Source organism: Eulemur rufifrons, chromosome 7 (assembly GCF_041146395.1).
Source record: "Eulemur rufifrons isolate Redbay chromosome 7, OSU_ERuf_1, whole genome shotgun sequence".
In the NCBI taxonomy this organism is placed as follows: domain Eukaryota; kingdom Metazoa; phylum Chordata; class Mammalia; order Primates; family Lemuridae; genus Eulemur; species Eulemur rufifrons.
In genome coordinates, this window is record NC_090989.1 from 275623676 (window position 1) to 275649639 (window position 25964).

At 41.5% G+C, this 25964-nt stretch overlaps 1 protein-coding gene and 1 non-coding gene across 12 annotated transcripts in view; both read right to left on the minus strand.

Moving 5' to 3' along the window:
- DENND1A (DENN domain containing 1A) overlaps window positions 1-25964 on the minus strand; it is a 499384-nt gene that overhangs the window by 120065 nt on the left and 353355 nt on the right. The window lies entirely within an intron of this gene.
- On the minus strand, window positions 19093-19228 carry LOC138389010 (small nucleolar RNA SNORA49). Its single transcript, XR_011234454.1, has one exon. It is a non-coding gene; the product is annotated as a small nucleolar RNA SNORA49 (small nucleolar RNA).

Sequence of the window (25964 nt, forward strand, 5' to 3'; positions counted from 1 at the left end):
CACATCCTTTAATCCAGCATTAGAATTGCTTGGAATTTAGTTTAAGAAAAAACTGTAAAATGCCAATGAATCTTTGTATATAAAATCGTTTACACCAAACAACAACAACAAACATTTAAATTTCCCTCAAGAGGAGCACAGTTAAGTAAACTGTGGCACAGTTAAGCAAATTCACGCAAAGGAATTATATAACTATTTACAACTGGTTACTTACACACAACATAACATGGTGTGAAGAAAATCCGTATATGAAAGAATTATGTTAAAAAAGAAGAAAAAATACAGTATTGACTGTATGAACTGAATTATGTAAGAAGGCATAAAAATATTTGGAAAGAAATACACCAAAAATTTAATGCTGCTTGTCTCAGGGTGGTGGGAATGTGAGTAATCTTTCTTCTCTATGCTTTTCTGTCTGTTCCAAATTTTCTACAATGAAAATGTTATCACTTTTATAATCAGGAAAAAAAATACACATTATTATTTTTTAGATGATGTCTCAACCTGGCCCTTTGCCCTGGTGTAAATTTTTATGATTGCTCTTGTTATTACGACAAAAAGGGAAACTTCAAGTGACTGGGTAGCCGTGAGTAGCATTAGGGAGTCACCTATGTGGGATGGATTTTAACTAGCACAAAGGACCTTAAAGTACGAAGATCCAAAGGCAATTAGTTGGTAACAATATTATAAATAGAAAAGGAGCCAAATAAATGTTTCCTGGATATCATTAATTTAGTTGTAAAACAGATTCAGAGTTACTCTGATAACCCCATATAAAGAAGGCACTCATTATAAAGACAGCCACGTGCTAAACAAGAAAATGTAGACGAAGAGATGGCTCTGCTGTACATAACTAAGATATTCCCACGGAGACGCAGTTCTCAAAATATCTCCCTCAAAAACAAAAGCTTCGTCTAAGAAAACAATCCCAGTGCGATGCTAATTGAGTTGCTCCTGCCTACCTATCCCAGAACCCAGCTCTCTGCCTCCTCTCTCCTCCCCACGCTGGCTCGGGCTAAATGCTGTGACCCAGTGCAGGCTACTTCTTAGAAATTTTTTATTTGTAAAGTGGGCATAATAATTTACTTTATTTAAAAAATTACTGCCTAGGAGTACAGGGAAGACTGGACGAGAGAGGCCACGGGAAAGTACCCAGCACTGTGCCTGGCAAGTCCCACTGACGCTGTCTCCAGGAGAGCTTTCCCCTCCATTCCCACCGATGCCACCCAGTCCAAGCAGCCGCCACCAAAGTCCTTCCTGTGGCCTGTAGGACCTTGCATGACCTGGCCCTGCCTACATGTCCACCTCCACCTCATGCCACTCGCCTCCTCGTTGTCGGCTACGTCCCGGGCTCTCCAGTTTCCTTCAGTTCCTTCAAGGTGCCACGTTGCCTCCTTCCCTCTGCCTGGAACATTTTCTCCCCTCAGCCCAACACAGTGGCTGATGCCAGCTCCAACAGGACCTCCCTGACCACTGCGTCTGAAGCAGAGGCACCGAACCCTGGCACCACCCTTACAGCTCAGATCAAACATTTTAGATGACATATCGGTCTGCCTCCTTGTTTACTATTTCCCTAGAATGCAGGCCCCTTGAAGACAGGGGGTCATCTGTTTCTAGTCACTGCTGTTGGCTGCCGACCCAGCCCTCACTCCCACCTCTCTCCTTCCTGACAGAATCCCCGTTTTGTCCATGGCCCCATCTTCCTCTGTGAGGATGAGTGTGTCAGGTTCCGCCTCCAGAGCTGGGAGTGGGTCCTCCCATCTAAGCCAATCCCAGTGGTCTCACTTCCTTGCCAGTGATGGGCTGGAGCTTGGGTATGGGCACGGGACTCAACTCTAGTCAACGACACAGGAGGAGTCACCAGCACAGCTTCTGGGAAAGCTTTTCTGAATCTTAAGAAATACCAAGAAGAGAAGGTCCTTTTGCTGCCTTTGGAATTGTGAGGATGTAAATGCCTGCAAGTGACACAGCCATCCTGAGACCACGAGGGAAGCCTGCCTGGTGGCACGTAGGCTGCAGGCGGCAGACTCAAGAATGAAAGATATCGAGTTGCTCAATTAGCCAATCACTGAACTGCCTACCTCTGACCTTCCCATGATACATAATAAAGTCTGTATTATTTCAGCCAGATTTCTATTACCTGCAGCTGAATGCTTCCTGGTACATTACTCTGTCCTCACCATCTAATGCAGTATCTGGCACACAGTAGGCATTCAGTAAAACTTGTTTGAATGAATGAATGTGTGTTTAATGTAGATTAAGAAAAAACTTGCTGCCAGAGTAGATTCTGTACTATTCTTTTTTTTTTTTTTTTCCGAGACAGAGTCTGTCTCTGTTGTCTAGGCTAGAGTGCAGTGGCATCAGCCTAGCCCACTGCAACCTCATATTCCTGGACTCAAGTGATCCTCCCGCCTCGGCCTCCCAGAGTGTTAGGATTATAGGCATGAGCCACTAGGCCTGGCCAGTTCCATACCATTTCTGCAAGAATAGTCCTCAGTTTTTGTTTCTTTTTTCTCCACCTTTTTATTACACAAACTACATTAAAATAAGCAGGAAGAAAAAAAGAGAGAAAGGAAAAATTTCAACCATAATTCTACCATCCTAACGTATTACAGGCCTGAGCTGTTACAGTAAAGGTTCTTCCTGTAAACACGGACCCTCACACGGAGGCAGCTCACCAGAATGCAGTGCCCAGGTGCAACGGCACCACGTCCCCCTGCATGCCAATGCTGCGCTTCTGCCGTTAGGTTTAATGCATTGTAAGTTTAAATTAATTTTACAAATATCTCAGGAATAGGAAGAAAAATTTTCAATTGGCTATTAAGCTTCTTGTAATCTGAACAGGAAAGGTTTCAACTATGCACGGAGAATCTATTTCCAGACAAGCCTATGGGAGAAAGCCCAGTGGTTAGGGGGCTTTGGAGTCAGATTTGGATTTGGATCCTGGCTCTGCCACCCCTATTGTTATAAGTTTGGGCAAGTTGCTTACCTTCTCTGACTCTTAACTTCCTCATCTGTAAAATGGGAATAATATCTAATTAATTTTTTTAAAAAGACAAGATTAAGCAAGATACCTACATGATACTTAGCTTGGGGCTTGGTATACTGTTAGTGATCAAAAGAAGCTATAGTTATGATGAAATTGTTCCTACCATAATCTTTAAGTTTTTCGATTCCTTAAAGGAGGGTTTTCCTTGTTGAAGAATATGGGAGCCAAGTAAACGCCATGTGCCACAGTCAAATAAAATCCAGCTTCTCTGTGTCACCAACGGCTGGCCTCCTTCCCAGGAGACCGTGTGGCCTGGTGAAAAGAGCACAGGCCTCAGAATCAGTCAGAACTGGGTCTGATCCCAGCCGTGCATTCGTACACTCCCTTGGCTGTGACTTGGCTTCAACACCAAATCTCTGTCCTTCAGTTTCCTCATCTGTAACAGGGACCCCACTACTCCCACCCCTACCCCACCCCCTGGCCAGTGCGTTTGTGGACTAAGTGACAGAAAATATGGGAAGTGTCCAGTATGACGCCTGGCCCACAGGAGGGACACAACACATGCCAACTCCCTTCCATTTCTTCTAGTATCAGTTCTCCCCAGTCACATTCAGGTTAAAACCAGAAGTTCTCACTACACAATGAACTGGACCCTCATGGCAGGAGGGCACAGGAATGGTGAGGTTCGCTTTAAAAAGATGACTAAATTGTTCAACAATGGCCAATACATATAATAAACCTACCCCACCAATGTTTTCTTTGGTTTCAAGGCCCTGCCGAGCCTGCATCCTGCTACCCCCTTGAACATGGGGTCTGCATTGCTCACTCACACAGGGAAAATTGGCGGACTCTTCTCTCCCACCCAGAGCTGCTTCTTGTGCCCTCTGCCCGAGGATAGCAATGTCACGAGAGCAAGGGAGCTGCACAATGCCGGGAGATTTATGAAAATACGCATCTGAAAAAGGGAACACTGTGCAGAGAGTGGTCGTGTGGGCAGGCCTGGTGCATGGGAGCAATTAGAGCAGGTTTGCAACAACTCAGTGCTGTTCTATTCAATTGCTTAAAGAATTGCCATAGCAACAGCAGCCACACATAGTAAAGTGGCAGCAAGATGGAGCAAACACTTGAAAAAGACTCTCTCTGGCTAACCCTCCTCCCTTCCCCAAAATGAATAAAGGGCCATTTTGTTTCTCTGAAATAGTCTTCCAATCAATGTCTACACTTCACACCAAAGTGGGTGACCAGATGCCCATCTTTATTTTCTTCTTCTTCTTCTTCTTCTCCTTGGTGTTAATAGTGATAACAGCAGTTAAGCTACCTTTTAATGAGCTCCTACTATGTCCCGGGCCCAGGGCTGGTGAAAACTTCACTTAATAATTCCTTTGGCTGGCATTGACTGAGAGCACACTATATCTGTGTTGTTCCCCTGTGTTGGGGACATGAGAGGTCCTGGACATTGTCCTAGTCTGCAAGGAGCTTGAAGTCTAGAGAGATGGAGCCATGAGCAAATTTGCTTATGAGAGGGGGCAGAATCTGAGCCAAGTCTGAGACACACACTCACTGGGGCCCACTGTGTGCTAGGGCTATGGAGACGAATAAGAACTCAACTTTTTCTTCAAAAAGCTCACTGTCTAGTGGGGGAGAGAAACATGGAGGTAAAGCATTAATGTGAGGCCACATCTAATTGCTAACATATGGGAATTAAAAGACCACATTTGGTAACATACTTGACAAAGCAAAACAGATTTGAGGAGGGGTGAGCAGGGAGGGTGAAACATTTAGAGAGTGTTGCCTCCTATCAGTCAGTGGGCTAGGTCTGTTAGCTATGTTATGGACGGACAGCGACAGAACCCCCCTGTGTCTCGCAGCCACAGGAAGGAGACCACTTAGGCTAATCCCCAACAGCACACCCTGCCTCACAGGAACCACGTGTAGAATAAGACGTGGAGCCAAAACTCAACCAGCTGTGGCTTGCTGTTAGGGTCATACAGCTAATACGTCACAGAATGAGAGATCTGAACCCAAGTCATCCTGATTAAAAAATGTGTAGTGTTTATTTGTTATGCTGTAGATCCAGACTGTCGGGTCACTAGCTGAAAAGTTCACAGCTTGTTCTTGGAATATTAGAGTTGAAACTGAAAAACACTTCATACCATAAAATTCACCTGCTCTTCATGAAAAGGAAGACTAGTGAAAAAGAGTGGCAGCTTGTTGAAGAGTTCTCAAGGCCAGAGGTGTTGGCTCAGTACAAATGGCTCCGCTCCTCTGTCTACCTTGACTTGGAAATGAGAACGTGACTCCAAGGCCAGGGTTTAGAATGAATTCGCTATATGCAGACATGACCTGGGTCTGCTCTGTGGAATCGATTTCATAGCCCATAACTATTAGAACCCTTTTAGGCCAGGTGCATGAGCTTCTAAGAGGTGATCACATGCTGTGAGTCTACGTAAGGAAAAAAAAAAAAAAAGTAATCACGGCAGAGGACGTGAAACTCCCCAAACAACCAGAAACTCTGTAACAGCTAAGGAGACAACTGAACACGCCCTTTGTGCCTGTTGAAATAGCACGACGACGAAGGTGTGACTGGAGGGTGTGACAGGAGAGAAGAAGAATGAGGGCTCTGGTAGCATCTCAGGGATAAAAAATACATTTAAATTGGAGGACTCACTTGGCACTGATTGACAGGTCTTTATTATGGCTACCCAAGGGGAAACATTACTCCTTCCTGATGTCTGTCTAAAAGAGGCCACTTGTGTGGGGCTTCTTATGGGGGCTCAGAGAAACTGAGAATAGGGCATAAAACACTGTACATAGTAGGTACTCAATAAGCAGTCTTTGAATAAAATGAATAACACTCTTAACAATATACTTTAGCAAACACAGTAAGAGGATTCAAAAACCTCTTTCAATGTTACCTGTGGCTTTGCTAACATTACTTACTACAGGAATGAAGCCCAGGATGGATCCAGAAATAAAGGATGCAGTACAAACGGCTTCGTGGGTCCCCAAGGAATAGAAACGAGTGAAGGAGCAGGGTGTAAGACAATGGTGAGTGGTGGCAAACAGACTAGGCACGCAGTGTCTCCAAATATTTAGAGGCATGCAAAAAATAAAGGTTAAAAAACACACCATTTGACAAACCAAACACGTTTAAGTGCTGAATTTGCTGAATCTGGCTCATAGGATGCCAATTTGACCTCTGATAAAGGTGGGGAGGGGGAGGGGCTGTTCCCAAAAAGAATCCCTTTGCAAACAGTGTTTCAGACTGGCCACTGATGTGGGCCGGCAGTAACAGCCGAGGGCTGTCAGAGAGGGGGCCCGTTCTGTCCCCCTGCCTCAACATCTGTACCTTTGTATTCCTTACTGCTCAGATGAGCAGATGGAGATATGCACTCCATTATGGAAACCAAAGAACGTAACCAAATGCTTACCTCTCACTTAGCTACCGTGCAGGAGAAGACAGGATCAATGTCAACAACCCAAACTGTTTCACAGCTGGAAAGCCAGGGAATGGCACTTTATTTTAATAGCTGAAGATGGAGAAAGGACAGGGAATAGACAGGCACTGCACACCTCTTGTTGCCGGGCACTTCATATACACTAGTTCACTAGCTTCTCTGAGCCACCTTGGGAAAGAGGTATAATCACTCTATCACAGATAATAACACTGAGGCTCAGAAAAGGATGTAGCATGTCAAGGTCACACTGCGAGTGAGCAGCAGGGCCAGGATCTGGAACCAGGCAAGCCTTCCTCCTAAGCACACCTTCTATTTCCTCAGAGAGAACCCAGACCAGCACAGAGCCCTCTTCAGAGAGAGAGCTCTATGCCAGCTCTTAGGGCCTGCTATTAGGTACAACCTGACCTGCTGGGTTAAATGTACCCTTCTTGGGAGGAAGCGGGAAGACTGCAAGGAGACCACCGCAAGAATCTCTGAAAAACATGTTAACCATCAAAGCTCTAAGAGAGAAGACACAGAGAGTCAGCCTCCATCACCTGTGTACTCATGTAGGTGGCAGAGAAATGTCACATGCCAGAAGGACAGAGAGAAGACAGCTTTAACCAGATCCCTTACTCACTGATCAAGAACTCAAGGGACAGTAACCAGTCGGCATCATGACCCTTTTCTACATGAACCAAAGGGGGAAGTAATTTAAGAACATGCTGCAAACATAGGACAACACACTGCAGATTGTGGAAAGTTCACTTCCTCCTCACAAATGAGTAAATCCCCCAGCATTAGGTCAAAGAAAACTATAAACCTTCTAGGTTCACCCAACTAGTGTGCTCCACCATTCTTTTTTTTAAATTTTATTTTTATTTTTTTAGAGATCGGGTTTTGCTCTGTGGCCCAGGCTAGAGTGTAGTGCAAGCATAGTCACTGTAGCCTTGAACTCCTGGGCTCGAGTATTCCTCTTGCCTCAGCATCTCGAGTAACTGGGACTACAGGTGCATGACACCATGCTCAGCTAATTTTTTTTTTTTAATTTTTGTAGAGATGGGGTCTATGTTGCCCAGGCTAGTCTTGAACTCCTGGCCTCAAGCAAACTCCCAAAGTGCTGGGATTACAGGCATGAGCCACTGCACCGGCCTCCACCATTCTTTACTCAAACCTTTTCCACTCTCCCCAAACTGGTGATCCCTGTCTCTCTACAACATAACCACTGCCCAGTACACACAAACACGCCTGCGTGGATGTTACAGAGAAAACTGAAGACTGAAGCCAGCAGATGGAAATTCTGTCCAGCACCTCACCCTTTGCCTGGATCTCTGGGCCTCTGGCTTTCTCTCCCGTCCGTGCTCAGACAGAGAAGAGGCCTGCTCTCAGCTCCGAGGCCAATCTGTGTACCGGGCTTTGCCACGCCCCCTCCATCCCAGTGATCTGGTTCTATTCAACACCCTCATCTCTCCTGGTTCTTTCTCATCAGCACTTCCACATGCTCAGGTCTCTTCCAATGTTAACACAACACACACACTGCGACCCCCCACCTCCCCTCAGTCCCCCTTCACCACTGTTCTCTCTCCCCACTTCCTACTAGCCCACCCGCCCGGAGGGCTTGTCTAGACTCTACCTCCATCACTCCACCACTGAAACTGCTCTCGTCCACCATCCCCCAGACCTAGTGGCTGAAACCCACAGGACATTTTCTGTCTTTAACCAACCTCTGTTCAGTGGCGTCAGACACTGTTTATTGAGCACTCTCATCCCTTGGCCCTGGTGTGTTGTCCTGGATCTATTCCCACTCTGGATGTACATTTTCTGGCTCTTTTGCCAGCGCCTCTTTCTTTGGAAGTGTCTTAAATATACATCAGCTGCTCCCTGGCTGTGCTCTCTTCTCTTGCTTTATACCCTTTTCCCGGTTAAGTAATTACCATCCATATATTAATATCTCTCAAATCTGTATCTTCATCTCACCCTTCTCTCCTGACCTCCTAGATTCATATTCAAAGCCGCCTAAGTGGACATCCCTGCCACTGACACGTCAAACCCAACACGAACAAAGTTGAAGTCATCTCCCCGCCCCCGCCCCCACGCGCTCCACAGACTGGTCTTTCTTCCTTCCTGTCAATGCGTGGACATAGCCCCACCCAGTCACCTGGGTGGTCTTGCTTTACTTTTCTTTCTCTTCCCCTCTCACTCAATTCCTGTGCCCTGTGGGTCCCACCCCTTCTCATTTCCCAAGCCCACCCACTTCTCCCCAGCCCTAGTTACCTCTCTAGTCTGGGCCACCAACTTTTTTTCTCCTGGATTGTGGTGACAGACTCCTGGGCGGTTTCAGCCTCCAAGCTTGCCTCCTAGTAATCGCTTCTCTTTTCACACTACTACCATAGCCATCTTTTAAAAATGCCTGCATATTCACATGACTTCCCTGCTTTAAAAACTCTTCCACAGCTGCCCCACTGACCTCAGGCTTCATTTTAAGCTTCTTGACATGGCTTGTAAGGTCTCCTTGGTCTGGTCTAAGCCCACTTTTCAGGTTCATCTCTTGCCACACCCTCCCTCGTGTGTCTGTTGTTCCCCTGCCTGGAGGAAGTTCCCTCCCACCTACCCCTGGCTACCTTTCACTTGTTCCTCACCTCTCAGCTTGGATGTCACTTCCTCTGGGGTACCTTCACTGAGCCCCAATTCCTCATTGGTCCCCTTTCTAGGATTTCTCACAGCATCCTCTACCCCCCTTTGGAGCACTCATTAAACTGCCTATTTGCTTGTCATTCTCTCCACTGGTCTGACTCATTCCCTGTCATCAACCCAGTGTCCACCTTGTTACTGTACTTACATATAAGAGGGCCTATTTGTGGTTACAACAATGAATGGATGAATGACCAAAAATCTCAAAGAAAGATGAATGCTAAATAAGAGTACATGTTAGCACAGTGCACAGCCACAGGAGGATAGAAAGACACCAAATTTATGCTTTGAATCAGCTTCTAATCTGCAACTAACTTGCCTTATGCTCTGGGATTGATTGTTGAATGTCTTAGAATCTCAGTTCCTCATCTGTAAAACCGATGCTACTACCTATCGCTCAGGTTGCTGTATTAAATGAGATGACACGTGAATGCACCTGCCATCACGCATGGTACATAATAGGCATCAGACATGTTTTTAAAATTAAGTGAAAAAGTCTAATTATTCAAAAAGAACATTTTGAGGAGCATGAGAAGAGAGCTAGCTAGTAAGACACATGACCAGCACTCCATCTGCAAAGATGAAAGAAAGCTAAAGGCAGGAGTCACGAACTCAATATCAAAGCTATTCTCCGCAAAGGAGAAGATTCCTCCAAAGACATTAAATTAGAAGAACTAACTTTCCATACCTTATTCTCATTACTTTCCTAGCAAGCCACTGAGATGGTGAAGCCATTTTTTTCTTGGGCAGCTTCTACAGTACACTGTTCTTGGGGGGAAACCAATATTGTTTATTTCCTCCAGGATTGGGGGTTGTTTGACAGAAACCAAGATAAAAAGAGAAATATTTGTCTTATATTTATTGCTGAAGGCTGATGGTGTGAATAAAACCTCCATGTGGGCACCCCAGCCAGAATCCTAGAAGTTATCCTAGACCACTCCCTCTCTCTCCAGCCCCACATTTTGTGACTGATTCTCTTAACTCTCTTTCAGATTTGTTCTCTTTAATTCATTTCCATTTAGAGTTTGGAGCTCAGTTTTTCCTCCTAGAGCTATTACAACAGTCTCCTCACTGGCCCCTACCTTGGTGTCATCTCCTCTTATGACACCAAGCTTCTTCAGTGCCTCCAGAAATGCAAATGTTCCCTGCTTTAAACCCTTACAGGGCTTCTCTAAGGACAGGAGGATGCCCAAGTTTCCTGTGAGGCATTCAAAGAATTCTACAAACTAGCTTCTACCTGAAACCACCGCTGACCTCCTCTCCTGGCAGAGTTAATCACATTCTTGTTTGTATCACACTCTTATCTAGCACTTTTTTTCATTACATTCTTCGTCATACTGCATTACCATTGTTTTTCATGTTTGTTTTCCTTATGGGCCTGGGAGTGCTCCCCTGTCAAATAACAGATGATCAATACAGTATTTTTTAAATGAATCAATAAATGACAAAACAAGGTATGTGCCACCCTCACCTTTGGTTGTAACGGCCAAGCTGGGTGATGTGAGCTCCTAAAAGATGTTGCTGAACTACTTGAGGCAAATAACAGATACAATATTAAAAACAAATTATAAGGAATGTGATGTACACTGAAATTATCTGTGTGAGCTTAGATCTTTCCTCCCCATACTATGGTGTTACTTAACACCCAGCACTCTGTGGGCGCTTAACAAATGTGGAATAATGACAATAGAATTTTTCATATTTATAGAATAGCACTGTAAACATTGCATCGCTTCCCTATTGCTGAAAAATTCTAAGTTTAACAACATCTGCCCCAAAAGACAAAACCAGAATTCTGCTCCTGGGAAGAGAAAAGTGGTATATAAACAAACCTTGGTAAACAGTCTATTTAGACAGCCAAAAGAGGGGAAAGATGGAAATTTTATGCATCATAAAAGATAAAATGGAACTAAAGTCTCCTTAGAAACAACCTAGGATGAAAATGGAAAAAGGACAAATATGACTCTTGACACTTCTCAGGTCTTCTAGCACACGGCATCCTGTAATCGGGGGCTGAAGTCACATTCATTCTCCCAATTAATCCACCCACATGATACGGCAATACAGTGATGTGAAGCCACTTCACTCTTCTAGGGTCTTAAATTTTGGCATGAACTCATGAATTCACAAATGACAGAATATAAGGTCAGAGGTTAGGCAGACATGGGTTCAAATCCAGACTCTACTCTCACTAGCTATTTTACCTACAGCAAAATCCAATCTCAATTTTTCTTGTTTGCTTGCTTTTTAACCCATAAAATTAGGACAATATCACCTATTCTGGATGATAATACTAAATAGTTCACCAGAACAAATCACAAAGAAATCAAAAGATGATGAAAGAGCAGTTAAGAGAGTGGATAATAAATTGGGAAACACCAACATGTTTATATAGATGTTTTCCAAATTAAAAAAAAAAAAAAACCAAACCAAAACAAGAAAAAAAAAAAAAAAAAACTAGGCTTGGCAGAAGTATTTGAAAAGCTAGTGCTTGAGAATATTCCAGAATTGAGGAAAGATATGAGCCCTAGGATTGAAAAGATGCAGAGTACCAAGCAGGACAAATAAAAATAAATCCACCATAGATACACGTGGGCAAAAATCACAGAACATGAGGTGAAATAGAAAATCTTAAAAGTTCCTAGAGAGAAAAGATGGATTTTCACAAAAGAACGACAACTGGATTGATAACTTTTTGCCAATAAAAACAGATAAGAGAAGACAAATCTTCAAAGGGCAAAAGGGAAATAACTGTCAATGTACAATTTGATACCCAGATAAACTATCCTTCAAGAGTCACATAAAGGCCGGGCGCGGTGGCTCACGCCTGTGATCCTAGCACTCTGGGAGGCCGAGGTGGGTGGATCGCTCGAGGTCAGGAGTTCGAGACCAGCCTGAGCAAGAGTGAGACCCCGTCTCTACTAAAAATAGAAAGAAATTATATGGACAACTAAAATATATATATACAAAAAATTAGCTGGGCATGGTGGCGCATGCCTGTAGTCCCAGCTACTCGGGAGGCTGAGGCAGTAAGATCGCTTAAGCCCAGGAGTTTGAGGTTGCTGTGAGCTAGACTGACGCCACGGCACTCACTCTAGCCTGGGCAACAAAGCGAGACTCTGTCTCAAAAAAAAATAATAAAATAAAATAAAAAAAAAAATAAAGAGTCACATAAAGACATTTTCAGACAGAGAGAGACAAAAGGAGTTTGCAGATTCTCACAGAAAGAAATATTAAAGATATAATTCAGTGAGGGAAAAAAAACCCACAGGAAAACAATAGTGAGCACAGATGTTAATAGATTGTAAAACTAACTACTGTCAATATTTTATTGTGTTTTTTTTTAAAAGTGAAGTTAAAATTATAATAACATTAAGTACATGGGGGTGTCCAACAAGTAGTTAAGGTAGAACAGTCCCCCTTATCTGTCAGGCATACATTCCAAGATCCCCAGGGGATGCCTGAAACCTCAGATAGCATCGAACCCTATACTACCATGTTTTCTCCTATACATACATACCTATGATAAAGTTTAATTTATAAATTAGTCACAGTAAGAGATTAACAACAATAACTAATAGAACAATTATAATAGTATATGGTAATAAAAGTTATGTGAATGTGGTCTCTTTTTCTCTCTCTCTCAAAACATCTTATTGTGTGTAATATTTTCAGACCATGGTTGACCACAGGTAACTGAAACCACGGAAAGTGAAAGCACAGATTGGGTGGGGGGACTACTGTGTATTAAAATCTTTGTATTGCTTAGGAAGAGAATAAAGATATTAAATACATTCAGAATTACTACTTTATATGATTTCCATATATGTACGTTTATTCTGGTTTTTAGTATTCTGGGTTAGACTTCCAAAAAAAAAAAAAAAACCCACAAACTTTCTGGGAAAGAAAAATGTCTCTTTCCCATTTTGTAGATGTAGCATTCCTATGAAATTTTACAAATAGCTTGCATCAAATTAAACTCATGTTTTAATCTACTCTATAGAAGGTTTGTTTAAGATCCTCTCTCCCCCTCTGCTTTGGTCATTTTCCCAGCTGGATCATTTTCCCTTTCCTTTTGCCTGCCTTGGTTTCTTACACTTAAACTTCAATTTTTTTTTTTTTTTTTTTGAGACAGAGTCTCACTCTGTTGCCCAGGCTAGAGTGAGTGCCGTGGCGTCAGCCTAGCTCACAGCAACCTCAAACTCCTGAGCTCAAGCGATCCTCCTGTCTCAGCCTCCCGAGTAGCTGGGACTACAGGCATGCACCACCATGCCCGGCTAATTTTTTCTATATATATTTTTAGCTGTCCATATAATTTCTTTCTATTTTTAGTAGAGATGGGGTCTCGCTCTTGCTCAGGCTGGTCTCGAACTCCTGAGCTCAAACAATCCGCCCACCTCGGCCTCCCAGAGTGCTAGGATTACAGGCGTGAGCCACCTTGCCCGGCCAAACTTCAATTTTTTAAAAGAAACTTTTCCAAGCCCCTTTTTCTTCTTCTCATCTTTATATTTTGATATAATTTTGGTTTTACAGAAAAGTTGCAAGAATAGTAGAAAGAATTACCATTTACCCTTTGTCCACATTACCTAAAATGTTAACAGTTTACCACATTGGCTTTATCCTCTCTTTCTCCCCACATACTCACATATACATTATGCAATTATGTATAATGTTTTTAATACATAAAATGTTTTTTTCTGAAATATTTGAGAATAAATTGCAGACATTAAGTCCCTTTACCCCTAAATACTTAAGTACAGGTGGTCCCTGGGTTACGGACGAGATATATCCCTGAGAATGTCTTTAGGTCGGATTTGTACGTAACCTGGATCCCTGATGAACAGAGCATATATGGTAATAATAATAATACTATAATGGCTCATATGTTTGCAAATATAATACAGTGTAATACTGCAATAAAAATAATACCTCTGCCCTGTAATAGTAAGTTACAGAAACTGTTGTGCTCTTTTAATTCCAACAACCAACATATAAATAAACTCATACAAAAAGTTTAGATAGGAGAAATTTACAAAAAGAATATTAGAGGTTAACACTTAATGTTGCATCAATACTAGGCCAATGGGAACGTTACGTTTATTTTATATCTTCTAATCAAATTAATAATAACCTTTCCATTTCAATAGTTAATCCACTATGCTGCTTAGGAATACTTGATGCTCATTGGAACACTGCCTTTCACATGTTCCATTATTCTCACTTTACCCTTTATAATTTTTCCAATAGTTGAGTGACTGAAGCTTCATGCTTTCCCAATGAATGATGGTGTCTGGCCTTTCTCCGAATGCTTAATTATTTCTACTTTCGTTTCCATTGTAATCACCTTTCCCTTCTCTGCAGGCTCACCTGGACTTGCAGTGGACTTTCACTTTTGGAAGTATGGTCAGACTCACAAAATTGAACACAAAAGTCAAGATGAAAGTGATGCTGTGTGTAAACAACCATATAAACAATGAGATTAGCTGCCGGTGTAAAGACGCTGTACCAACAAACCACTTACGCCACGTGGGTTCTTTTACATGCATGAAAGAAACTAGTTCCCAAATTATTAATTTAATTATTTAATTATAAATTATCCTTACAGGGAGCCTTGGGAGCCTGTTTGTAAGTACGGAATGCTGTGAGTCAGGTTGTCTGTAGCCTGGAGACTGCCTATATAGTCAGTTCTGCTATAATGTCACACAGGCATTCCTAAAACTCACCTGTTTTGACAACACTCAAAAACTTCATCACTTAAACATTAAAAATAAGATACAAACTTAATAAAAATGGAGGCACACTTTTACACATAGTAAATGAGTCATTTCACCGTGAAAAAGGTCTAGAGTTTACTTGTGGAAGTGGTGGCAGAGGGGTTGCAGCCCGTGAGTTTATTGCGAAGCGGTGAAAGGATAGAAAATTGCAACTCCGGACACAGACAGGCTGGAAGCGGCTTATAACACATGCAATAAATTGAGGGAACTGGCAGGTATTTGAGGGGTATGCGTTTTGGGTATTCCTATACATCTTGGTTGAGCTGGGTACAGTTTTCTGCAGTGACCTAAAATTTTTCATGGATGAAATCCTACATAATCAAACAAATCAAGTCAAATGAAATTCACATTATGCTCGAATTGTTCCGTAACATATTGATTGCACTGTAACAATTTCGTGTTGTCAAAAAAGGCGTTACAGAAAACTAACAAATTTCCTAAAATCAAGAATGTTCTCTTATATAACCAGAGTACAATGATCAAAATCAGGAAATTAACATTGACATACTAAAAATCTAATCTTCAGACTTTCTTCAGAATTCACCAGTTGTCCCAATAATGTCTTTTTATACCAAAAGAAAATCCTAGATCACACACTGCATTCCGTGGTCCTGTCCCTTAGCCTCCTTTAATCTAGAATAGTTCTTGGGTAGTCCTTTGTTGCAAGACATTAACATTTTGAAGGGTACAGGCCAGCTATTTTGTAGAATGTCCCTCAATTCAGGTCAAACTCTCTACTCTTAGCTCAATCTATCACTGTTAGCTAAACCGCTATTAATGACTAAAACCATCCTGAATGAGATTCCAGTGTGGAGGGAGGGTCTATGTCTTTTATCATAGCACCCTTTGAAAAATCAAGTGAAATCTACATTGGGAAACCCAGAAAATGGCAGTTACTTAACTGCCCTTAAAATAAAGGTCCCTTCTTTTAAGGGAATTAAAAACTAAAAGACACATAGAAAATCCATGCACTGCAGAAAGTAATTGGCTTATCATACCCCCCAAAGTATAGGAATTACTCATAAGACATTTTTAGAGGTCTCACTATATCTTCTGAGAACTGCAATGTATATTAATCAACAAAAAAGGAACTAATAAGGCTGCAGCCCAGGACACAGCATGAATCAAAGAAACTGCATCTTAAACCTGGATAAATAATGCAGTTGCTGATTTCACCCAAAGCTGGCACTCACAGGCAATAATCGTGCACACAAGTACATCTGTGGCATTTTATATAGGCAATGCAGGGTTACAAATTAAGGTGTGGATGAATTATCTCATTTTGGCTTCCTCAATCTCTGCTGTTGAAATGTGTCTCCTGCAAAAGGAAAAGCACATTTTCTATAGAATCAAGTCCTGTATCTGAATCATAATTCTTACACTTATTAGCCAGGCGGTTGTAGAGTGCCTAGCTCTGTGTCAAGCACATAGAAGGTGCTCAAGATATGTTTCAGAAAACATTTCGAGAATGCTTTTACTCTTGTTAGTGGTGAACTTTTTCCCCCCACCTGGATATTTATCTTGATTAAAAAGAAAATGGCACAAATTCAGTCATTCATTCACTCACCTTCCTTAGCATACTAAAAACATGGCTATGGAATCTACAGGAATATTCCACTATCTTTTGGCATTCTAAGGTTTAGAACGGGAGAGGAAGCACTTAAGCCCGGCTTTCTCAGAGTCCAAAGCGGACTTGCCATTTGCTGTGCTATCCCATGGAGAGTTCAGACAGACAAACCTCTTGGAGTTTGGAGGTTGGTAACTTGTAATTTCTTTGCATGTATCTGTCTTATGGGGTGTCTGAAGTGCTGGGAATTGGAAGGAAAGAGTTTTCCAATCACTGAGGTAGGTATTAGAATAGAGTACTGGATGCTGGCACTACAGAGGGGACCCATCAGATCATTCTGAGGCTCTTTGCTCAAAGCTGCAGGGAGTAATTTACTTGTCCAATAGTCTCTGCATTCTTCCTTCCTAGAAAGGCCAATAAAGTAAACGGTGAAGGCTGTGAGTTGGATTTCCTGTGTTTAGTTACTAAAAATATGGGAAGGAATGCTTACTTATATTCAGGCTGAACCACCCCCTCTCTTCCATGGCTACTGAGGAAACCCAGAATCTCAGCATACTGGGTCAAGTGACATTTCAAGATCGTTGGGAAGTCTGAAACATGTTACACTAGAAGAGTCCAGACCTTGGAATCTCTGAGCTAGATTATAAACACAATATTAAGAAAGACAGAATTTGGAAATTATTAATACTTCCTCCATTTTGTAATTCCATGGAGTTTCATTTATCACACAATTTATATAAGAAAGACTATATGTAACCCATATTAAGTTATGGAGCATAAGGAAATGAACATCTGTGAACCTACTTCCTAACTAAAGAAACAGCTGTTACCAACCTCCTTGCATTGTCTTGGTGTTTCTCCACTGTCTCCTCCTGCCTTCCCTGCGGACCCCACTTTTATCCTCAACTCTGTTTCTCATTCTCTAAAGTTCTGTTTCTTAAAAGTTTTATCATACATGTATGTGGCCTAAATTTTTAGTTTTGCTTACTGTTGAGCCTTAAAAATTAGTATCATACTGTATGTTTCTAAGATTCTCCACATTGTTGCTTATAGGTGGAATAATATTCACAGCTGTTCATAGTTCACAACTGTATAATATTTCATTTCATAAATACACTGTTTTATTCCTATATTATCCTTCAATGTATATTGGAATTGATTCCAGTTTTTTGCTGATATGAACATTTTCATACATGTCTCCTAGCTTAAATGGGCAAAAGTTTCAACTTTATAAAATAATGCCAAATTGCTTTCCAAAGTCATGGTGCTAATTACACTCCCACCAGCAAAATAAGAGCTCCTGTTGCTCCACATATTCATCAATGTAAGTATCTGACTACCTTTTGCCAATTTAATGTGCACAAAATGAAATACTGCCTTGGTCTTGGTCTGGTTTCCTGGATTATTAAAGAAGTTGAGTATGTTTTCCTAAGTTTATGAACGCTTCATGTTACCTTTCCTGAGAAGTGTCTTTCATATCTGTCCCGCTTCAGTCTTTATTGATTTATAGAAATACTTTATCTAATCTGGAAATCAAGTCTTTTTTGTCAGAAAAGTTGCAAATAAATATTGAAATACTGTCCTTTTTTTTTTTTTTAAATTTGCTTTATAGTGACTGTTTGTTTAGGACTAAAGACCTACGTAAACTTCTCTTAGAAAAGACAAAAGGTAAACCAGAAACCTAGAAAACATCCTTGATTCTTCTCTTTCCCTCACCCAGCACATTAACAAGTCCTGTCACTTCTGCCCCTAATAATACCCCAAATCTGACCACTTCTCACCATTTACGCCGCCTGCAGTGGTCTCTCCCTAAACAGTTCCTTGATTTCCACTCTTCTGCCCCCACATAGCAGTCAACGCAAATGTCTGAAAACTTAAGCTGGGTCATGCTACTCTTTTGCCGAGTCCTTCCAATGGGTTCCGCTGTACTTAGATTAAAATCCAAACTCTTTTCCCAAGCCCACAAGGTCCTCCATGATCTGGGCTTTCTCCATGTCTGCTTGCTTTAGTCGCACTGCCTTGCTTTCTTTCCCTCAAACAGGCCAGACTCGTTGCTGCCTTGTGTTTCTTTACGTGCTGTATGTTCTGCCTGAATGCTCACATCCCAGTTATTTATAGGCCCGCTGTGCTCATCATTCGGGTTTTAGCTCCAAAGTCACCTCTTTGGATGAGGCTCCCAATGAGCCCTTCCCACTTCCCCACTTCCCCTTTACAGTGTTTTGCTCTTTACAGCAATTATCACTTTCTGAAATCATCTTCTTCCATGTTTTGTTCCTCCAATAGAATGTAAGTTCCATGAGGTCACTTACTACACTTGTGAAAGATATTTTACCTCTCCCTGGAATTCTTTCTTTTTTTTTTTTTCTAAGATGAAACATAATAGTCAAGTTAGTATTCCCAAAAAATGTTGGGAAACCTTTGACAAATTCTAATATTTATCAATCAGAAATCACACTATTTGATTTATGTTCATTTGACATGTTAAAGCGACACCAAAGTTTCAGCATTTTGTTCTGGCTCTTTCGTCCATCTGCATCCTCGTTCACTTACTGATCACCGACATCTTTACACACTGTTTAAATAACGCAAGTCCTTAGTTACAAACAGGAAAAAGTTAGATTCCACGTTACATTTACTGTTAGCTCAACGTGGAGGCCCCAGAAGAAAACAGAGGGTGACTGGGGACGGACGTGTGCTTCCTGGTCTATCCTCATGCAATACCAGGGCACTTCATAGACGAAATAAAGCCCCTGGAGCCAGGGTGAGGAAGTGTTCCTGGATTTCTCAGTAAGAGATGTAAAAACAGCAAAGGGGGACTCTGGGAACCGGGCAGTGGAGGCAGCGGTGGTAGTACAGTCGTTCAACTTCTTCAAATGTCCACATACAAAAGGCAGAGTGACGATACAGCAAAACCTCTCAAACACACGTGCAACACTCACAACAAAACTAGATGAACAGTCAACCCCAAAACACAAACAGGTGAGTATAAACCATCACCAGCACAAACCACCAATAGACCTGCTTTGTGTTGGCATCTGTGCTGACAGACCTGAGAACAAGTGAACCTCACAACAGCCATCAGCCACTTGCAGAAAGCTCGGTGGGCTAAGTTGAGAACAGCAGCTAAAACTGGAAGAGTTCTGGCCCCCGCAGCAGCAGGTGAGTGCAAGGGTCCCACAGCAAGAGGACCGAAGGGGCTGGCGTGGTCTAGCCCCTACAAACCCCACACACCCCTGTGAACTCCTGAGAGGAGGTAGCAGGAATCCCTTCCAGGAAAGGGAGCCACTCTGGGGCGAAACTGCTGGGAGTGGAATCAAGAGAGAGAGAGAGAGAGAGAGAGGAAGGGAAGAGAGAGGAAGGCAAAAGAAGTGGGGGAAGGGGACAGGGAAAACAACAGAAAGCAGCTGTCACACAAACGACAGAAGAGTTGTTAACTCTGTGAAGTTTAACTCTTTTTTGAACTTCATTGCATTCTAAAGTCAGGAAACCTAATTTCACATAAAAATGGATAACAAGCACTGAGGTAAAATCCCACACAAAGCTATTAAAAGCAAAATAAAGAGGAACAGAACAACATCCCGGTAGACAATGGCAGCATGCCTGAAAAATATGCCCACAAAACAGATTAGAACTTCAAACTACTGTGTCAAAATGAGCTGAAGACATTATAAAAATGGTACAAGGCATGAAAGAACAACATATATCTGAATTATCAAAACTTAGAAATAAGGGGCTAGAACTCAGGAAAAAATTAGCAATAAAATAAAAACACTTTTGGAATATAAGAATAAACCAACTCAACAGATAATGCCTTAAGAAAAACATAAAAAGAACAACGAAAGGGATAAAAAAGATTTTAAAGAAAGTGAAAAATACTGAAGATAGGCAAGGAAGACTGAATACATGGCTAACTGGATCCTGAAGAAGAAAAACAATGCGGGGCCGGGCGCGGTGGCTCACGCCTGTAATCCTAGCACTCTGGGAGGCCGAGGCGGGTGGATCGCTCGAGGTCAGGAGTTCGAGACCAGCCTGAGCAAGAGTGAGACCCCGTCTCTACTAAAAATAGAAAGAAATTATATGGACAACTAAAATATATATATACAAAAAATTAGCCGGGCATGATGGCGCATGCCTGTAGTCCCAGCTACTCGGGAGGCTGAGACAGGAGGATTGCTTAAGCCCAGGAGTTTGAGGTTGCTGTGAGCTAGACTGACGCCACGGCACTCACTCTAGCCCAGGCAACAGAGTGAGACTCTGTCTCAAAAAAAAAAAAGAAAAACAATGCGAAAACCAGAAGTGATGCTAAAACCTATAATTCAAGAAAATTTCCCAAAATAAAACTGTATGCTTCATACGGACATAGGGAGGGGAATGATAGATAATGAAGACTCAGAAGAATGAGAGGTGGGGAGGGAGGATGATAAGGCATTAGTTAATGGTACAATGTACATTGTTTGGGTGATGGAGACCCTAAAAGCCCTGACTTGACCACTATGCAACCTATGAATGTAACTAAGTTACACATGTATCCCATAAATTTATACAAACTAAAATATACATATGTATTTAAAAAGATGTATGAAACTGTATGTTTCAAACATGTTGAAAGACTGAGTAGCATTCCTGATGCAGAACCAAAATGACTACCCCAGACAGTTCAGTAAAATTACTGGACTTTAAAGAAAACAATTCCCTGGGCATCTAGCAAAAAAGGACATGTGACATGTAAAGACTGATAGCAACATTTGCCAGAAGAAAATGAAGTAATACATTTAAGATATACAAGGAAAGAAAGTACAAGCCAAGGATTTTATATCCAGCAAAACTGACTTTTATGTATAAAGGACATAGAAAAGCTATTATCAATATTTAACAACTGAGGGAATATTGTTCCCAGGAACCTTCCTAAGGAATCTATCGGAGCAAACTTCTGACAACTACAAATGACTGAAGAGACATTAGCATTAGGACTAGTGATGACAGACAGAGCCACCTGAGGACCACAATGGAGAGAGTGTAGCGTGGAACGGCTGCATGTTCTAGCAACGTAGACACAGCCTAACTGGTAAGAAACGGGGGCAAAGGCATGGTGGCGCATGCCTGTAGTCCCAGCTACTCGGGAGGCTGAGGCAGAAGAATTGCTTAAGCCCAGGAGTTTGAGGTTGCTGTGAGCTAGGCTGACGCCATGGCACTCACTCTAGCCCGGGCAACAAAGCGAGACTTTGTCTCAAAAAAAAAGAAAAGAAACGGGGGCAAAACAGGCCAAGAATATGCAAAAAAAAAGTTAGAAGGTTTTCTGTGATCATGCTGGTGGTAGTATTTGTATTATTTTCTGAGAGTATGAAAATAAATAATTAATAGTAACTATGGAGTATTTGAATTCTATTATTCCTTTGGCCCTCGAGAACCTGAATTCTCTGTATGGAAGAAAGGAAATACAAATGTAATAGAGAAGAGGTTAAGTAAAAGCTCTATAGTTTTGAACTTTAATTGGAATTTAATATAAATTCACAAGATATTTGTATACATATGTATAAGCATGTATATATATTTCCTAGCTCTGTTCACTGAAAAGGCCTAGACACAATGACCAACCCAGTAGCAATGAATATCCTAAACTAGGTTTTGGTTTGGGGGTATCATTTTTTACTAAAAGAAACCAGCGCTTCCTGAAGAAATGTCTGATTCCAGGTTTGGGAGCAGGAAATCCACAAGATGAGCCTGGAACTTGTAAGATCAGATAGCAAGAGCGCTATCAAAGACCACTAGGTTTATGTAAAAAAAAAAAAAAAAAAAAAAGTACTCAGGTGCCAACCTGAAGTATTTCTCACTGGCCAAAGATGGAACAGTTTGAGTTTCAATAATGACAATAATTGCAATGGACGAAAACCCATCAAATGTTTAAATTCACCAGGCAATAATAAAGAAATTATTAATATATGTATGAATTGTTATCTTTGGAAGATGATAGCGAACCAATTCATTATATTAAAAAGTGGTAAAAAAAAAAAAAAAAAGAAGAAGGGAAAGAGTCAAACATTTATCTTGCCTTTCCTATATGAACTCTACCACTTGGTAACTAAGTATTAAATGAGGGAAAGTATCTTTTATACAAGTATTCCACCAATAAATGAAAAATAAACTTAGAATATTTCCACTTTGCAACTCCCAATGAATAAACAGACATAGGCATTATGCATCATTGGCTACTAAGATCACTAAAAGAGACACAACCAGTCTTGGTGTGCCTCCTACAGTCCTACCAAAGGGACTGAACCACAGTCTATCCAATCCCTGGATCAGTTGTTAATTAGCAGGAAATATAGAAGACAGAGGAACATGGTGAACTGTACTAAGATTATGCGATCAGCAAAATTCATCCTCTGGGCGAACTCTCCAGGTCTTCAACAAATAAACTGTCAATAAATGAAAGGGGAGGAGCAGAAACCTATATATTGAAAGAAAATTAAAAGTCATTTTTTTTTAAACAGTAAACTAACCTATAATATCTAGGAATAAACATTTGAGTGATAAAACTTTTTTTTTTTTTTTTAAATGCAAGGAAGTGATTACTCTGAAAGTCAGGATAGTGGTTCCATATGGTGAAAGGGAGAGGGCTGTGAAAGAAGGGGATTCTAGGGTGGCTAGGAAAGCTCTATTTCTTGACCTAGGAAGTGCTGGCCTTATAATAAATAATTCATTAAGCCATTCATTTGATTATGGCAGTTTTCTTTATCTATTTTATTTTACAATAAAAAGATTTTTTTAAAGGTGTGATGATACCTATCTAGTGTGAAATACTATAAAGATCGAATATCAACATTTCTTTGTAAACAATGTCATCATGATGAAGATTATCACTATATTTTTCATTAAAATACATCTCCTTTTAGAAAGAAACTTTCATACCTACTCCACTGTTTCCTCATAGCACAGATTATAAAGTAAACTCAGCTATAAAGGATTATTTTAAAATATTTAAAAAAACTAGTATTGTTAATCTCTAATCAAGTGCCAGGTACCATGGTGTATTATCTCATTTAATCTTCACACCAATCCTATGAGGCAGATTACATTTATTCTCCCCATTTTACAGATGAGGAAACTGAAGCACAGAACGGTTAATGAACTTCCCCAAATTATATAAATAGAAAAGCGGTAATGTGGTATTTAGAATCCAGGTCTTTCTGACTCCTGTGAGCAGGTCCCATATTTGATCCATCTCTTTCAGTGCTTGCCGCTGGGCCTGGCAGAGTAGGTGCCAGCATCTATTTATGGAATTAGATTGATTTACTGAATCCTACAGATCAGGAAACAGATATTAAGATTACATAAGCTACTCCCTGGAGCACCGCTTCTTAGAAGTCGAGAAGAAAGAAGTGATGAGTTCCTTTGAGCCCAGCAGTCACAGAGACCCTCCTCTAGGACAGACTGGTCTCCTCAGCACTAGGGCTCGAGTCCAAGCTGGCAAGATGCTTTCTGCATCAAGATTAAGTGTGTCTGGGAAACTAGAGAGACGAAAGAAACAGCTACATGCTGCTGACAGCAGGGAGTCCAGCAAAAATGTTTTCTGTACCCTAGGAATGCGAAGTCACCACCCTGCCACATTGAATTATCAACTCCAGACTAAGAGGCAAGATGCTAGAGTTCATGTTTCCTCACTAGATGCTGGAAACTCTCACCAAAGAGGATGAGAAGCAGCATGGGACCAGTGGAGAAACCGGTGAGCTCTGGAGGCAGACAGACGTGGCTCCAATCCGACTCCATCTCTTACCGGCACCTGCCTCACCAGAGGCTGTCTCTATGCCCTTCTTCAGCTTTCTTTTTCTGCATGACACTTAATAGAGTCTGACACATTACATGTTGACTTTCATCTCTGTTTACTACCTGTGTCTTCCTAAAATATAACAGATTTGAGGGCCAGGACTGCTAAGTCCCCAAATATCTAGAACAGTGTCTGGTTTTGTAGTGTCTTGGTTTGTTCAAAGGTATTGAATTAAGATATTTCAACTCTCTGCTTTAAGTTTCTTCTCTAGCAAGTTGGGGAAAATAGTGTGCACATTTAACCAAGAAAATTTAAATATAGGGCAAGAAGTAGGTGTTCAATAAATACCAGTTTTTTTTCCTTCCCATACTTTCTTTGCAACAACATTTATCAACTGAGGATAAAACTAATCAACTTGGGATAAAAGTTTCCCTTCAGAGAATAGATAAAGGCCTTTTAAGCTGGCAGTTGACTTGCTCAGGACAACCTCAAAACCTACAGACCATTTTTATTATGAAGATGAGAGTGAAAATGCATCACAGTAGGAACATGGGCACAGAAAGTCTCAGGCAACTGGCTTATGAATAATGCCAGTGAGCTGTGACTGATGGAAACAGGGTTGAGTGGAGACCTGCCAGGTCACATTACTAACAGGGACCAGCAAACCAAACATAAATAATCTCCAGTTAAAGGCTTTCCAACAACCCTGCCACGCCTCCATGGAATGTGACTGCTGGTGAATTGGGCATTCACTGGATAAGAAGTTTGCTGTGGAGGGCAGGGAAGATGAACAGAGGACAAGAACTTTGCATCTGCCATTGTATTTAATTCTTAAAACAATTTTATGAGGGTGGCATTTTTATCCTCATTGAACAAATGAAGAACCTGTGGTTCAGGGAGGGAGTGATCCTCGAGATTTCACAGCTCTTAAGTGGTAGCTCTCCTACAATCTCAATTTTCTTTAGCCTGTACCAAACTGATGCCTACAATACATGCAGAGTATCCCTGCAACACGCAAATATTCCATTGTACATTTTACAAGCTTTCCCCCACCCTCATGCCTCCAGAAAGAGAATATATTAAGATAAAAAATTAGATATCTTCTAGATAATAATTGCTAGCTAATGAAACTTCAGCAAATTCATTGACGTTTGGGGGTGGGTAGTCAATCAACAACATATGTGGATTTCTGACATTCCTGTTAGCTCCAGGATAAGCCTATAAAGTTTTAAATACCTTGTTCTTGTTTCATTATAAAACAGGAACCAGCCAGACATACGTCAAGGAAGCTCTGTGAAGGTATAATTTAAGTAGAGATTCTCTTCTCTATTTTATAGTTGAGGAAATAGGGTTCAGAAAGGTACAGCAACTTGCCTAGAGTCACACAGCTTAGAAGGGGCAGAGTCCAGTTTGGCATCGAATCTAACCACAAATCAATGTGTTTTTAACTTCACTGTGTTATTGATCATGTATTATTTGCCTGGTCACTAAACAGCCTCACTGTCTGGGATCTCGTAATGCTGGTTCTGAGGCTGCTTGACCTCTGACTCCCCCTACTCTTCTGCTCGGTACAGACAGGAGGCTGACCTCCACAGGCTGAGTGCCCCGGGCTCCCAGAGCAGCTGCCTGCCCGCTCTGGCCCATGCAAGGAACCAGTGAGAGATTAGGAAGAGGAGAACGGGAGAAGCGTGAGTATCTCTGCACCCTCCCTCTGCTTGGGTGGGCTACCCAGCAATGGTTC